This window comes from Pseudophryne corroboree, chromosome 10, assembly GCF_028390025.1.
Source record: "Pseudophryne corroboree isolate aPseCor3 chromosome 10, aPseCor3.hap2, whole genome shotgun sequence".
In the NCBI taxonomy this organism is placed as follows: Eukaryota; Metazoa; Chordata; class Amphibia; order Anura; family Myobatrachidae; genus Pseudophryne; species Pseudophryne corroboree.
The window spans coordinates 343,344,678-343,362,432 of NC_086453.1; the positions used below are offsets into that span (position 1 = coordinate 343,344,678).

The 17,755-nt window shown below is 46.9% G+C and overlaps 1 protein-coding gene across 2 annotated transcripts in view; it reads left to right on the forward strand.

The window, feature by feature from the left end:
• Nucleotides 1-16,548: 16,548 nt before the first annotated feature.
• Nucleotides 16,549-17,755, forward strand: part of ZBTB44 (zinc finger and BTB domain containing 44) — a 101,034-nt gene continuing 99,827 nt past the window's right edge. Inside the window, exon 1 of one of the 2 annotated variants that reach the window (XM_063943633.1) lies at nucleotides 16,549-16,892. The gene's annotated coding sequence lies outside the window, so the exon portion shown is untranslated. The remainder of the gene's footprint in view (nucleotides 16,893-17,755) is intronic. The other variant, XM_063943632.1, reaches the window with a different exon arrangement.

Below are 17,755 nucleotides of genomic sequence, written 5' to 3' on the forward strand. Positions count from 1 at the left end.
TGTTTAATAATGTGGCTTGTGTTTTCTGTCTAGGGGATCTATATTGACTATGTGTCCTACTACTCCTACAATCTCTGGCAAAATGCCCTTCCTTCCTACAAGTGTAACATATTATTGACCATTAGGGATCTGGGGTTTGGACTGATGGGTCTTTCCTGTATGTGCCAGTATACTTACCGTCCTCAACCTCTCCACCTGTTGTTCTTTGCGCCTAGCACTGTTCTTGTGATGTTCAATAGCACACTATCTAAGATTTGCTACTGTGACCCCTTTCCAATTTTGCAAAGAAGTCTGCACCCTGACACTCAATGCCTTATTGAGCCCGTCCATTTGCACAGACAGCCACCTCCCATTTGCCAAATTAGTGTTTACCAGTGGTCTTATCCAGATGGAGAGTTTTCTATTACTTCAAGAGACAAAAACAAAAAAAAAAGTTTAACAAGCTTTTAGGTCATGCGAAGTATTTCATTCAATCCTTCTCATCCCGTATTAAGGGTCTGTACATGGTCCAACAAACATTTCCGAGCTCATCTTTACTAGGGGCATTACTAGGAATGAATACTTCTTATATGGTAACTGAAAGAAATACCCTGGGGTTACCTTGTCTCTGTCCGCTTTCCTACTTGCAAATACTAATGTGCGGACAGGTTTTTCTCCATTTCTGACGTTACTTTCTTGATTTTTTTGTTTTATTTTTGGGTTTTACTATATATGTACACGAATGATACCATACTTACCTGTTCCACTGGTCTCAGCCACTTCCCCCACAGGCTACTGCTCTTCTTTTACCTGTTGGATACTCCTCTGGGTACATGAGAAATGGCTGAAAACAATCAGGTCACCTTCTCCTCCTAAATAAAACTTCAACATTCATTAGTACATATATAGGTTACAGTCATATTTTAATTATTTTCTATAGTTTGTATGCTGGCCGTAACTGCTTCCACATCTACATATGGCGGTGTACTTGCATTCTCTTTTTTTCTTCCTACTTGTTTATTGTTGCTACAAGTTCAAACAGTTCTTATATTTTCATTTTTGTCTTATATGACTTTGGTTAGACATACCACCTGCAATACCTTAGGATCAAACTCAACAACCCCTCTTGCTGCCACAGGTTTAAACACTTTGTATGTCTGACCCTTTGTTTTCTGGATTTTATCAGACATATTCTTATCCTTAAGTTCTGCAATACCTCTGGTTCAAAGCTGCTCACCCAAGGGAATGGTACCATATCTTTGTCAGTCATACGTACCCATTCAGACAAAAAGTCTTCAGTGTGTGAACCATATTTTCCACACATAACAAACCTCGCCGACCGTGCGTGTCTCTTACGCTGCGTGCGCAGTCCTTTACTTTGTCCTATACACGTGTACAAAACCCTGCGTCCGCAATAAAACAAATGACACAGCTCTATAAATGTGAACAATACTAATTACTATTGCCCACTAGACACAACTTGTTCTGTATAAACTTTAATGCAGACCTGCGTTTGTGTCTTTACGCTTACTTCCTTAAAATACTGTTATTCCAAATTTACCTATATAGCAACAAATGTATCCTATTTTACACAGATGTATAATGACTCTAGCAATAATCAATAATTTAAATGATATGATTCAGATTGGATAGCTATCTTGCAGAACATACACGGATATAAATATACACATAATTATAATAATATTATATATATATATATATATATATATATATATATATATATATATATACCACTTGACTCTCACAGAACCCCCACACAGTACACACATACTGAATGAATGCATTTCCTTCAAAGTCTCTAATTTGCATATCAACAGAGGTTCATATGCCTGTTCAAGAGGGTAGTGGGACAGGTTAATTAACATTTCAATGGCTATCCTAAACTAGCAAGCAGATTTAACTAAATCCTGGTAGAAAAAGAAAAAAAACTTTGTTTATATCTGTGTGTAATTCTTACATCAAGTATTCATCTCACTATTAACTCTCACTAGGCCCAATTGAAACTATTTGTAATTGACTATGGCATGGGTTAAATAAATGCATTGGTAACTCATAAATGGTGTTTGATGTGACCAAGGAAAGCTAATTATTCTGTGCAGAGTGAAAATCAGCCATTTAGAAAATGACCTTCCCAAAATGGGCACTGCTCCTCCCCATTCCATATCCATGAGGGTTACACAAAATGGTGGACAGGCCATGTGGCTAGTCCAAAATGGAGGACAGACCACACGGCTTCCTTTGTTCCAAAGAAATCACACACCATACAAGCACCAGAAGTTATTTTAGGCCTGAGTTAAAAAAAAAAAAACTATATCAAGGCTATGCAGCAACTTTTAAATGTACTTTTAACCCTACTTAACAGATAAGCAATCCAATCTGAATCAAACACAATATGACTTATTTGAACTTTGTTTTGAAACAATAAAAATAAATTTTAGCATCTTAAATATTATGAGAAACGCATTGTCCCTTGAAATTTCATATCATTGGCTTACTGATACCACAACAATACACGTGGATGTTATTTTCATCAGCTTCGCGATGCGTCCATCGGAGCCGGTCAATTACAGCCGCGTTTGTAATCTACAGTGCATCAAGACCCTGATATCCCGTAAAAGCCCTCATCTGTGAATGCCAAATTGCTATCTCACAAATATTTAAAATGTCCGCTTTAATATATATTGTAAACGCCTGCACATCTTACCATGTGCCATGAATGTGTACTATACATAGCAAAACACTGCATCCCAAAAGAGAAAACAATACACCCACATATTATCTGAGTTCCAAAGCTCATTGATGTATAGATTTGTTATTAAAAGGATATGGATTCAATATATTACAAAGTACAGTATACCTATAGTTACAACGAATACAGTAAGCAGTTAATACATATGTCACTGGCCTAGACTGAGGGTGTTGTGAACTCGGGGATTCTTCCGATGGTTGGGAAGAGGAACCTCAACTGAGTTGAAAAGATACAGGACGCTGACAGTGGAGTTTGATGAAATAAGAAAGAGCTTTATTGCGAAAGAAAACAACTTAAAGTCAAATGCCAATAGGAATAAATGAAGGGAAAGTCCAGACCCACTGGAGGGTTAAGTGAGCAGTAATGGGGATGCTGGTAATTGAAGAAACTGTAGGTGATGTTAAAAGTCACTGATAACCTGCGGAACTTATGAATGATGATTATTATCACGGATGGTTGAAGAACTTGTAAATGGTGACAGTAACGCTGCTGATGTGAGAAACTGAAGTGCAGGGGTTTTAGACGCTTTGGATTTGTAGAACTTGTGAACGGAGACTGAGACACTGATGATGTGAGGATTTGAAGTGCAGAGGTTTTTGACGCTGTGGATCTGTAGAACTTGTGAACGGAGACTGAGACGCTGATGATGTGAGGATTTAAAGTGCAGGGGTTTCTGACGCTGTAGATTTGTAGAACTTGAGAACTGAGACTGAGACGCTGATGAAGTGAAGAATTGAAGTGCAGGGGTTTGAGACGCTGTTGGATTATGGAACTTGAGAACGGAGACTTGAGACGCTGATTCCTAGGAGCACGGATGACTGGAACGCAGGAAGGTTACCGGCCGCTGAATACACCGAAGCTGGAGCAGTGAACTGGCAGCTGGAAATGCCGGAGGCACTGGGGTACGACTGCAGGGATCCTTGCCGGAAACAGGAGCACTGGCATCTACGTCAGGGAAAGATGATACTCAGGCACTGAAGCTCTGTCCGGCATCTGACTTTGAATCTCCCGCCAGCGCTGGATTGGCAGAGCAGTCTGATGACGTCACCTGCCCCCCGTCCACGTGATGCCGGGTATCATGGCGGCGCCCATGCCCCGGAGAACCGCCGGTAGCCGCGCCAACCAGACGCCGGAGCCCGTGGCCCACCGAAGGCAGAGGCCGCAACACCGACCAGCAGACACGCAGGGGTAAGCGCGGCGAACGCCGCCTCTGGTGTGTGACAGTACCCCCTCCTCCAGGAGTGGCCCCTGGACACTTTCCAGGTTTTGTTCGATGTCTGGAATAGAACATCCGCACCAGTCGGGGAGCCGAAACTTCAGTAGCTTTGACCCAGCTCCTTTCCTTGGGGCCAAAACCTTTCCATTCCACCAAATACTGTAGATTCTTGTGAAGATAGCGGGAATCAAGAATTGTTTTGATCTCGAAGTCCGTACCCTCCTCAGCCTCTGCGGAGGTTGGCCTTGGGGACTTGATATGAAACCGGTTCAAAACAAGAGGCCGAAGAAGAGAGACATGGAAGGCATTTGGTATCCGGAGATGGGAAGGCAACCCCAATTTGCAGACAACCGGATTCAAGACTTGTAACACGAGATAAGGACCGATGAACCTTGGAGCGCACTTCATAGTGGGCACCTTTAAACGAAGATTGCGGGTAGAGAGCTATACCCTGTCACCAACCTTGTATTGAGGAGCTGCCCGTCGCTTCCTATCCGCAAAGAACTTATAGCGACCGGAAACTCTCTTGAGATTGGCATGAACTCGACTCCAGATTTGGCTGAAATGTCGGAGAGTAGAGGCTGCAGCAGGAACTTCTTCTGGAGGACAAATGGGTAATTCTGGAACTTGGGGATGAAATCCGTAATTAATAAAAAATGGAGACTCACCAGACGAAGAGTGATATAGATGGTTATGGGCGAACTCGGCCCAAGGCAACAACTCCACCCAATTATCTTGTGAGGGAGAGAGGTAAACACGGAGAAAAGTCTCTAAATCTTGATTGACACATTCAGTTTGCCCATTGGTCTGCGGATGATAAGCAGATGAAAACTTGAGCTTTATTTGTAGAGCCGAGCAGAGGGCTCTCCAGAATCTTGCCGTAAACTGTACCCCTCGATCCGAGACTATTTCCAGAGGTAACCCATGCAGGCGGAAGTGCTCCCGAATAAATAACAAAGCCAACTTAGAAGCTGATGGTAATCCGGTCAACGGAACAAAATGTGCCATCTTAGAGAATCAGTCGATAATCCCCTAGACGGTGTTATGACCCTTAGAGAGAGGTAGTTCAGTAACAAAGTCCATAGAGATATGAGTCCAAGGCCTTTTAGGAATGGACAGTGGGTGTAACAATCCCGCAGGCGGCAGACGTAGAGTTTTCTGCTGAGCACATTGAGGACACGAGTTGACATACTCTTGGACGTCCTTCTTCATAGTGTCCCACCAGTAAGATCTTCGCAGAAATTCCCACATCTTTTGAACTCCCGGATGGCCAGAAAACTTGGAAATGTGAGCCCACGGCAACAATCTTGGTCGAAATTTAGCTGGCACAGACATTCTTCCAGGAGGAGGACCCAACTCAGTGGGAGCCGCAGAAATAGAGACGGGACTGAGGATCAATGCTTTTTTGACTGTTTTCTCCTCATCCGAAGCCATCACGGAACGGGATAGGGCATCCGCCTTGGTGTTAAGAGTTCCAGCCCGGTACTTAATGATAAATGAAAATCTAGCAAAGAAGAGCGCCCATCTTGCTTGACGGGGATTCAAGCACTGGGCCGTCTTGAGATACAGTAAATTCTTGTGATCCGTAAAAATTGTAATTAAGTGTTTAGCACCCTCCAAAAGATATCTCCATTCTTCTAAGGCAGATTTAATTGCCAGCAGCTCTTCGTCTCCAATGGTGTAATTTAATTCAGCAGGGGAAAACTTGCGAGAATGGAAACCACACGGATATAACTTCCCATCTGGAGCTTACTGCGAAAGTACGGCACCTATGCCTACCGTAGAAGCATCAACCTCCAGGAAGAATGGTTTTAGGAAATCTGGCTGCTGAAGGACCGGAGCGGTCATAAAGGCTGCCTTCAACTGCGCGAACGCTGCTACTGCTTCAGAGGTCCAAAGGCTTGGGTCAGCCCCTTTCTTGGTTAGGGCAGTAATAGGAGCCACAATAGTAGAGAAACCCCTTATAAATTTCCGGTAGTAATTTGCGACTCCTAGAAATCGTTGCACTGCTTTCAGAGAAAGAGGCTGAGTCCAGTCCCGAATGGCAGAAAGTTTCTCCGGATCCATACGCAACTCTGTTCCTGAAATAATGTAGCCCAAAAATAGAATAGATGGGACCTCAAAGGTGCACTTGGAAATTTTGCCATAAAGATGGTTCTCTCGCAACCGAGGGAGTAATTCCTTAACTTGTATTCTGTGCTCAGAGAGATTCTTCGAAAATATCAGGATGTCGTCCAAATATACCACCACATTTAGGTACAACATGTCCCGGAAAACTTCATTAATGAATCCCTGGAAGACGGCGGGGGCGTTGCTGAGGCCAAACGGCATTACCAGGTACTCATAATGCCCGTCCCTAGTATTGAAGGCCGTCTTCCATTCGTCCCCTTGTCGGATACGTATTAGGTTATATGCTCCCCTTAAATCGAGCTTAGTAAAGACTCGAGCTCCACGAACTCTATCGAAAAGCTCTGTGATGAGCGGCAGAGGATACCTGTTCTTAATGGTGACTTCATTTAGACCACGATAATCGATACATGGCCTCAGGCCTTCATCTTTTTTCTTCACGAAGAAGCAGCCTGCTCCCGCTGGGGAAGTGGAGGGACGGATGAATCCCTTCTGCAGATTAAACTTGATATATTCTGACATGGCTTGAGTCTCAGGAACTGACAAAGGATAGGTACGACCTCGAGGTGGCATTTTCCCCGGAATAAGCTCAATAGGACAATCCCAGGGTCTATGCGGAGGTAATTTATCGACCGCCTGTTCCGAGAAGACATCTGTAAACTCTCGATAAGCCTCTGGAATAGACTCTACGTCCGACTTAGCCGATGCACGAAGTGGGAAGACAGGAGTAAGACAATTCGAGTGACAGAAAGGACTCCAAGAAATTATCTGTGTCGACCTCCAGTCGACATGAGGGTTGTGAAGCTTGAGCCAGGGAAGACCAAGGACGAGATCGTGAGACATCTCCTGAATCACAAGGAACTCCAGATGTTCTTGGTGCAAAGCTCCCACTTGCAGCTTAATTGGCATAGTATGACTTGTAATCAAAGCATTAGGAATTTGGATACCATTAATAGCAGTTATCGTAATAGGTCGTTCGACCGACTGTAACATCAAGCCCAAACTCTGGGCGCAGGAAAGGGAAATAAAATTCCCCGCAGCTCCTGAGTCCAACAGAGCCTTAACGGTTTTGACTTCTGACTCAGAAAACAAAGACACTGAAAGTAAACAGTCCACTGCCGGAGAAGATTGAGAAACCACCCCTAGCTTGACTTCTCCGGAACAGGCTAGGACTGCCCGTTTTCCCGGGCGAGACTTGCAAGACTTGAGGAAATGATCCGCGGCTCCACAGTAGAGGCAAAGTCTACCCTCACGCCGACGCTGACGCTCTTCTGGGAACAGCCGAGACCGATTAATCTGCATGGGTTCGTCTGGACTGGAATTAACTGTCTGCTTAGAAGGAAGAGATCGGAGCCTCGACCGGTCATACCGACTACGTTCACCAGCTCGTTCCTGCATACGAAGATCCACCTTTACACAGAGTGAGATCAACTGTTCCAAGGAATCTGGCAAATCTCTAGTAATCAATTCGTCTTTTAAACGATCCGAGAGCCCGTTCCAAAAAGCAGCCCGAAGGGCATCATTATTCCAGCTCAGTTCAGAAGCTACAGTTTGAAAGTGAATTACATACTGTCCCACAGTACGAGAGCCTTGTCGAACTCGGAGCAAGTCAGCTGAGGCAGCAGTCGTCCTGCCAGGCTCATCAAAGATCCTTCAGAATGAGGCCAAGAAGTTGGTATAACTGGAAACTAACGGATCAGAACGCTCCCACAACGGTGACACCCACTCCAACGCTGAACCTTCAAGTAATGAGATAATGTATGCCACTTTAGACCGATCAGTAGGGAAGTTGTGTGAGAGGAGTTCGAAATGTACCTCACACTGATTGAGGAATCCACGGCAATTCTTTGGATTCCCGTTATAACGAGGAGTGGGAAGCTGAAGGCGTGACCTGGTTCCAGACAAGGAGGAAACATTGCCAGAGACAACCACTGGAGCGGATACTGGAACTGGAGCTGGAACCACTGAAGCCAGCGAAGTCTGAATTTGATCCAGCCGACCAGATAACACCTGGAGATAATGCATCACCTGATTCTGTGCTGCCTCCTGACTCTGCACTCGGGAAACTATGTCCTGCATGGCGCTTTGCTCTGGGTTCCGATTCCCCGGGTCCATGTGGCCTGAGTATACTGTCACTGGCCTAGACTGAGGGTGTTGTGAACTCTGGGATTCTTCCGATGGTTGGGAAGAGGAACCTCAACTGAGTTGGAAAAGGGAGGGTCTGATATAGGATCTCCTCATACAGGACGCTGACAGTGGAGTTTGATGAAATAAGAAAGAGCTTTATTGCGAAAGAAAACAACTTAAAGTCAAATGCCAAAAGGAATAAATGAAGGGAAAGTCCAGACCCACTGGAGGGTTAAGTGAGCAGTAATGGGGATGCTGGTAATTTGAAGAAACTGTAGGTGATGTTAAAAGTCACTGATAACCTGTGGAACTTATGAATGATGATTATTATCACGGATGGTTGAAGAACTTGTAAATGGTGACAGTAACGCTGCTGATGTGAGAAACTGAAGTGCAGGGGTTTTAGACGCTTTGGATTTGTAGAACTTGTGAATGGAGACTGAGACGCTGTGAATGTGAGGGATCGAAGAGCAGGGGTTTTAGACGCTGTGGATCTGTAGAACTTGCGAACGGAGACTGAGACACTGATGATGTGAGGATTTGAAGTGCAGAGGTTTTTGACGCTGTGGATCTGTAGAACTTGTGAACGGAGACTGAGACGCTGATGATGTGAGGATTTAAAGTGCAGGGGTTTCTGACGCTGTAGATTTGTAGAACTTGAGAACGGAGACTGAGACGCTGATGAAGTGAAGAATTGAAGTGCAGAGGTTTGAGACGTTGTTGGATTATGGAACTTGAGAACGGAGACTTGAGACGCTGATTCCTAGGAGCACGGATGACTGGAACGCAGGAAGGTTACCGGCCGCTGAATACACCGAAGCTGGAGCAGTGAACTGGCAGCTGGAAATGCCGGAGGCACTGGGGTACGACTGCAGGGATCCTTGCCGGAAACAGGAGCACTGGCATCTACGTCAGGGAAAAACGATACTCAGGCACTGAATCTCTGTCCGGCGTCTGACTTTGAATCTCCCGCCAGCGCTGGATTGGCAGAGCAGTCTGATAACGTCACCTGCTCCCCGTCCACGTGATGCCGGGTGTCATGGCGGCGCCCATGCCCCGGAGAACCGCCGGTAGCCGGGCCAACCAGACGCCGGAGCCCGTGGCCCACCGAAGGCAGAGGCCGCAACACCGACCAGCAGACATGTAGGGGTAAGCGCGGCGAACGCCGCCTCTGGTGTGTGACAACATACAGTTACATACGGTTACATTTTCAGTTACAGGCCAGCGATACAATACCATTCCCTTTATGCTTATGTCTCCCTCTCTCTCTGTGAATCATGCTGGGACTCCATCTTACTCTGAGACCAAAACAGGAACTAACCTCCTGTGTGGTCAGCAGTGTGTTATCTAGTTTCTGGGGAGGGGGCTCACTCATTCATGATGAGTCACTAGTCTCTTTGTATATGCTGAACAGGTTCAGCCTTGGGGACGTCCAAAGGGGCTGGCCTAAGCTTCCTGTCCACTGTCCTAATAAGAGTGATTTTAGCTTTTATACATTTAAATCATAATTATCCGCTGCAATGTCCCACAACTTCACAACAAGCATCAAATGAATCTACACATCAATCTGGTTGCTTCAATAGTAAACATGACCGGTCTATCTTGTTTCGTTCAAATAATACACATACATGACATTACTTCATTACATAATTTTAAATCATCATGATGTCTGGCGCTTGATATTATTATATTTATGTACTGTATGAAATAAGTGTTGAATCCGTCTCTGTGGCATGTCCGTGTAAATGCGTGTGTTACCATATATTGCTGTGCTTGCTGCGCGTGTTTGCAAGTATAGCGACTCATAATGTGTGTAGTTTGTATGTTCTCTTTATGTAATATTTTTGACTTCGACATAGCACATTTAGAAGCGTGGAGAAAGTAGCCCACGGTGGGTCATTATGGACCCCGTTGCCACAGTCCCACTGGGGGGCAAGGAGCCCCCAGAACCAGAGCCCACAAGCTGCTATAGTCTCCTCATAGGGATCTGTGGCTTCAGCAACACCGGTAGCGTGTTCAGCCCCAGAACCATTCCATTCAGAAGCAGACATGATATAACTTGCAATATCAGGTAACACAGTACAATTGTCAGCAGCACAATACCTCTTTCCCAAACCCCTGCGCAGTGTAGTCAGCACAAGCAGAGATACAGGACAGATATGGTGACTAAAATCATAGAGAAAAATACGTATTAGAGAATATCTTGTGAATATCCTATATAATTATAAAACCTGACGCACCAAGCCCCCTCAGGTTATAGAATATAGGGATAGCAAGGTGAGTGAGAGACACGCAATGGAAATCACTCAGCAAGCTAATGCACACACATATAGTCACAGTTATACAATACAGAGGTTATTACCAACAATAATACTGCACTGGACCAGCTTAGATATATACAGCTCGGTAACCAATAGATATATATCCAGTTCTTACTGTGCAGTGTTATATCACAGGGTACTTGTACCAGAGAACCCTGACTAAATGCACTCTGTCTTAACTAACACTGTCTAATTGACATGTAGAATACGTAAGTATCATGTAAAGTCACAGCGCTGACAACCAGGTGGCTTTACAAAGGAGGATTTGCCCAAGCAGTCCCAGGAACAGTGAAGCTGAGAGAAATGGCGCCCAAACACTGACAGGGAGTGAGGGAGAGACAGATATGCAGCTCCAGGGCAGAAACATTTACTGGAAATGGCACCCTGGGGCTGGGGGAGGGGCTCCAGGTCTAAGCCTTATCCCCTCTGCTGGCAAAACCACCTGGTACAGCGGGCTACACATAAAACGGTTTTAAGAGAAAACCTGACTTGCACCCATGCCCTGGTGATCTAGTGGGATCGCCTGTACTGCCAGAGTGTCCAACGCCAGCGCGCGTGGCCCGCCTCCCACCGGGCCGCTCCGGATCGCGATACAGCACGGTTCCCACGAGCGGGACCCACTCACCACCTCCCGAAGCGCAGCTACGCGATCCCGGAGAGCCCCAGTCGTGTGTGCCTGACCAGAAGAAAACCGGAGCCTCCTGCTGTAGTTACCCGGCAACCAGGGCTCGGGAGTGTACAGCGCCGCTGGGGAGAGATGGAGCTGCAAGCAGTGAATGTCTCCAGACATGTACACACTGCTGCAGCCCTTGAAGTCTTCACTTTTCTGCTAAAAAAGCTCTTCTTAGGGCTGCCCAGAGCAGCCCCTCTGTTATGTGCCTGCTATCTGCGGCACCAACTACAAAACTGAGCTCCTGTGCAGGGAGGCGGGGTTATAGAGGAGGCGGCGCTATGCATCTTGGGAACAGTCAAAGCTTTTGTGCCTGTTGGTGCCTCGGATCAAGATCCTACTCTACACCCCCTATGTCTATCCTTGTGGAGCCCAGTGTACCCCGCAACATAAATCTGGATCAACTGTCTTTGACGGTGTGGGTCTTGAAACCTCTATCCTGAAGTCAAGAAGATTCTCACAACAGGTAATTCAAACTATGATCAGACCAATTAAACCTTCCTCAGCTCGCATTTATCACCGAATATGGCAAACCTATATTCATTGGTGCAGTGAACGGAAAACGGACCCGAAGTCTTTCAGAGTTCCAGGGTCTTAGCATTCCTTCAGGCAGGAATGGATTACGGTTTGAAGGTGGCTTCCTTGAGAGTGCAAGTATTGGCATTGACTGTATGGTTCCAAAAGAAAATTGCCACTTTACAGGATGTGCATATTGTTTTTTTACAGGGAATGCTGCGTATTCAACCTCCTTTTGTTCCTCCTACAGTGCCTTGGGACTTAAGTCTATTCCTGAAAGCCCTTCAAGTTGCCCTGTCTGAACCACTTAATAAAGTGGATCTTAAATGGTTGACAGCTAAAGTTCTTTTTCTACTGGCTATGGCATCAGATAGAAGAGTATCAGATTTAGGGGTATTATCTGTCATTCCCCATTTCTGATTTTTTTTTTATCCAGATAAAGCAGCATCAGGCCATTTCTCTCCCAGAGTGCAACTAGTGGATGATAAATCCACTCACTGGCCATCTCACGACTAGACTACTGCAATGTTCTCCTCACTGGCCTCACTTGCTCCCACCTCGCACCCCTTCTATCTGTCAACTCCGCAGCTAGGCTCATCTTCCGCTCCCGCCGCTCCACTCCCCTTCGACAAAATCTACACTGGCTCCCATTCCCCTGCAGAATCCTCTTCAAACTCCTCACCCTCACATACAAGGCCATCTCTAATTCCACTGCTCCCTACATCTCCAACCTCTTCTCCCCTCATACCCCCTCCCACTACGGTCGGCTGATGACCGTCGCCCCTCCTCTGCCTTGGTCACTTCTTCCCATGCACGAGTTCAGGATTTTGCCCGTGCTGCACCCCTTCAGTGGAACGCGCTCCCCTGATCCATTAGACTCTCCCCGACCTTGCAAAGCTTCAAACGGGCACTGAAAGCCCACCTATTTATCAAAGCGTACCCCTCCAATGCATAACCTAGTCCTTAGGCTGCTCCTCCATCCCCCTGCCCCATGCCTTGAACATCTCTGCTTTGCTTGCATACTGCCATCAGGCTTCCTCCTGCTTGCTTGCACCTCATGTCATCTGTCACCCCTCCCCACTAGATTGTTAGCTCTTCAGAGCAGGGCCCTCTTTCCTATTGTTGTCTAAGCCCTCTTCTCGACACATTTCAGTCAGCGACCATCTTTACCTGCTTTTTCTCTTGCTGGTAAAGGCTACTACCTACTGGTAAACTCTATCTATGGCCGCCAGCCCCAAGTAGTACAATGATTACTCCCTTGCTACTTACATCTAAGCTGTATTATGTTTTGAGAACTGTGGTGCTCTTTGTTACCTGCACTCCATTTTTGTTGTTTAATTGCTGTTATGCTAAGTTTTGTCTCCCTGTACTGTCCTTTGTACGGTGCTGCGTAACCATTGTGGCGCCCTATAAATAAAATGTAATAATAATAATAACTAGATCTGGGTATCTTCCGAAGGTGGGGTCTAAACTCCATCTTAATGAAGAAATTGTAGTCCCGGCTTTCCAGGTACCAGGCTTTTCTGCGGGAGATGCATCGCTGGACGTGGACGTGCCATCAGAAAGACAGATTCTCTCTTCATTCTCTACGGATTTCACAAGAGAAGATGGCCTGCGGATAAGCAGACGCTGGCAAGATGGCTTCGGATGACGATTTCAGAAACATATTCTCAGGCTGATCTCCCTGTTCCAGCTTATGTATCTGCTCACTCTACTTGTAAGGTAGGTCCATCATGGGCAGCACAAGATATGTAAGGCGGCCACATGGTCTTCCATTAACACATTCATTAGACATTATGCCTTGGATACCTTTGCCTCTCATGACGCTGAATTCGGGCATAGGATTCTCCAGTCCAATCAGGAGCGTCCCCACCACTAAATTGCTTTGGGAAATACCATTGTTATCCTGTGGACCCTGCCGGGGAGGCGGTCAACATCCCGCTGGATGGGATCCCGGCAGTCGAAATCCCGACCGCCACAATCCTGACATATTCTCCCTCCGTGGGTGTCCACGACACCCATAGAGGGAGAATATAATAGTGTGCTGAGCGTAGCGAGGCACCGCGCCCGCAGCGTGGCGAGCGAAGCAAGCCCGCAAGGGGCTGCATTCCGCTCGCCACCCCTGTCGGGATTGTGTGGTCGGGATTCCGGTGTCGGTATTTCGACCGCCGGGATCCCGTCCAGCGGGATTACGTACTGATCCCCCCTGCCGGAGAAATATACGTTATGGTAAGAACTTACCGTTGATAACTGTATTTCTCCTAAGTCCACATGATCCACAGGGATCCCACACTGACGCAACTTATTTGAGGATCCTTTTACTCACTAAGCTCTTCCTTCTTGTATGGAAGGGTGTGCATGTGTGTTCTTATCGCCTGACTAGGGCTATCTATGATGCTCCTGCCTTGAGCTTTGGAATACAACTGATTTGCCTGAGCCAGGAGGCGGGGATATATGGACGGCCCCGTTGCAAGCTGGGATGCCAGAAAACCTTTGAGCGATTGGTACAAATCCGCTGTCGCTTCATCATATCCCATTGTTATCTTGCGGACTTAGGAGAAATACCGTTATCAACGGTAAGTTCTTACCAGAACGTATATTTTATGGCTTTGTTGCCAGTCTGGGTACTGAGTCCGCTGTTCAGCGGTGTGTCCGAACACAGTCAGAAGATGCAGTCCGCCCCATTTTGAAGCCGTGCGTCTCCGTACCCTCATGCCGCCATAATGGCCGGAGACCCGCTAACCAGGACACCAGCTTAGTACTCACCACTCTTCATTCTGCTGGCTCTGTTAGGGGTGGCGGCATGCTGAGGGAATGTACGCTCACCGTGGTAGGGCTTGCAAGTAGTTCCCACAGGAGCTAGTGTCCTGTCAGCGGGAAACAGGACCATTAACCCTGAGAGAGGTTGGAACATTTCCCCCCCCTAAGTCCCACGAAGCAGGCAGACTGGTGCCATCCAGTCCTGCCTGAAAATAAATGCAGAAAACTCTTCAGGAGCTTTAAGACATGACCGGCTCCTCTGGGCACATTTTCTAAACTGAGTCTGGTAGGGGTGGGCTAGAGGGAGGAGCCAGCACACATTATCAAACTTCTATAGTGCCCATGGCTCCTAGTGGACCCGTCTATACCCCATGGTACTAAATGGATTCCCAGTATCCCCTAGGAGTAAGAAATAAAAATCACACTAGCCAATTTTTACATCTGGGCATATGGTCAGATGATTGAGAATGCACTCAAACTGGTCGGGAGAGTGAGGCGGACATTTCTGCTCTTGACTGACCGATTGGAAAGCGTAGGTGCGTGTTTGTGGGCAAGATTTCTCCCATCTATGTACCTGGCTTAATGACCACAGCCTGGCTGATACAGATGGAATACTGGTAACACCAAAATGTGCGTTTTTGTTTATAGAACCAAAAGCATTTTCCATCCTAGACGTTAACAGCTACATAGATGCATGCAACTCCTCAAATGGGTGAAGCTATGCATTCATTTCAGTGCTCATAATGTCGCTGCACTTGTGGCAAACTCAGCCACCATATACAGGGGACATGGCCAGTCAGCGGTACGCTACAATCGTGGGGGACGATAGGTATTCAAGGTACAATGTATATGAGGAAGGTGGGGGGTAAACACAGGATAGGTACACTATATATTTTTAGCAAGTCCAAATGAAATCCACAATACTTATGTGGTGGCAATCTGAGGTGCAGTGTGTATACACGGGGAGGGGGGCTTTAAGCACGTTGCAAATATGTGGCAGCAGTCTGAGGTTCACAGTTTGTGTGAGGGGGGCCTGAAGCACACTGTGTATATTGGGGAAAGGGGCAGTCTTACGCACAGCGTGTATATATGTGAGAAGAGTCAGAGCTACACTATACCTATCGTGACCAGGAACTATGGGAAGTCAGGGTTACAGCCATACACTGTACCCATGGAGGTCGGGGGGGGGGAAAGCGGAGGTAAACTATGCATATGGATGGTAGAGTCTGGCGTACACTATACCGGGTGTACTATAAGTATTAACAATGGGAGCAAAGGTTAAACTCACACCCCAATCAGAAGTCAGTCAGAGGTACACACACACACACACACCTATAGGAAGTCAGCCAGGGGTACACACACACACGTACGAAGTCACTCACACTCCTATAGGAAGTCAGTCAGTGATACTCAACACACCTATAGGAAAACACTAACACACCTGTAGTCAGTCAGCGGGTACACTCACACACCTATAGGAACTCAGTCAGCGGTGGTTCCGGTATGAATGGTCGACATGGATTTTTTAACTGTTTTGGTGTCATTTTCTCCGTGACATGACCAGGAACCCCAACTAGTGTACCGCATCCCCTTACTGCGGGCAAGGTGCCTACAGGTTACTATTCCCAATCGTAGTCCACGTGGATGGTAAAGTATGAAAAAGTTCAAAATCTATTATTTTTTTTAAAAGGCAACTTTTTCATGTATCGATCTGTCCTTTGTCGACCATTTTCACGTGTCGACCAAGTGGCTGTCGACCTGCCAAACAGATACTGTCAGGGGGTACACTCACACCTATAGGAACTCAGTCAGGGGTACACTCACACACCCCTATAGAAGGTCATGGTACACTAACATGTAGGAAGTCAGTCAGGGGTTACACTCATACACCTATAGTAAGTCAGGGAGTACACTCACACCTATAGGAAGTCACTCATACACCTATAGGAAGACAGTGGGTGCACAGTACACACACACCTATAGAGGAGGGGGGATAACAGTGTGCGAGGTCAGGACTAGCTGTAGCCAGGCAACCACAGCCAGACAGGAACCTCCCCCGGCGCTGCGTCACACCGCCCCCCCCTGCAGCCGCACGGCATTGTGGGACACAAACAAACTGATGCGTTCTATACTCCCCTCCTTCGCCCCCCGCCACAGAGAAGTGGAAGATTCCGAGCGCTTGGGCCTGTGCGGCGGCCGCTCACACACACGTAGGCAGAGTTTGCCGGTTGGCGGCGCGCACCAACTGCACAGCGGCAGAGGGGTGGACCGGGAGGAGGGGGAGGAAGGCGGCGGCAATCAGGCGCCAGAGGCTCCGGCGAAGCGTACGAGGGAACCGGGGCTGCGGCCTGTGAGGCGGAAAGTGCGCTGGACGCCTGGAGGGTCGTACGGAGTCTAAGCTGGCAGGTGAGCTGTGTACCGATCCCTGGGCCAGGTTTCCCGCCTGCTGGGGGGAGGGGGCGCTGAGTAACTTGCCCCCTCCCCTTTATCTATCCCATCGCCACCGGGGAAGGGCCACCTTCATAAATGGCCCAGCAGAGTTCCCTGGAGCCTGTGGAATGGTGCATATGTATCATACAGCTGCCTATTCCCATCACACACACCCATGTACCCGCGCAGCGGCCCTATAGCCTGGATATATACTCTGTATAGCGACCATCAGTATATAACCGGGCTCTATACTGTGTATGATGTCCCTCACTCTCTATATACTGGGCCTATACTGTATATAACACCTATCAGTATATAACCTAGCTCTATACTGTGTATAATGTCCCTCTATATACTGGGCCTATACAGTATATAACAACTGTCCGTATATAACCTGGCTCTGTATGTTGTCCCTCACTCTATATACTGGGCGTATACTGTATATAACGACTATCAGTGTATAACCTGGCTCTATACTGTGTATAATGTCCCTCACTATATACTGGGCCTATACTGTATATAATGCCCCTCAGTATATAACTTGCCTCTGTGCTGTGTATAATGTCCCTCACTTGATATATACTGGACCTAAACGGTGTATAACGCCCCTCAGTATATAACCTGGCTCTGTGCTGTGTATAATGTCCCTCACTTGATATATACTGGGCCTAAACTGTGTATAACGCCCCTCAGTATATAACCTGGCTCTGTGATGTGTATGGTATCCGGACTCCAGGTCGACAACAAAAAAAGTCGACACACCTTAGGTCGACGCCAATTGGTCGACACACCTTAGGTCGACATGAGTTTTTCACAATTTTTTTCTTTTTTGGAACCTT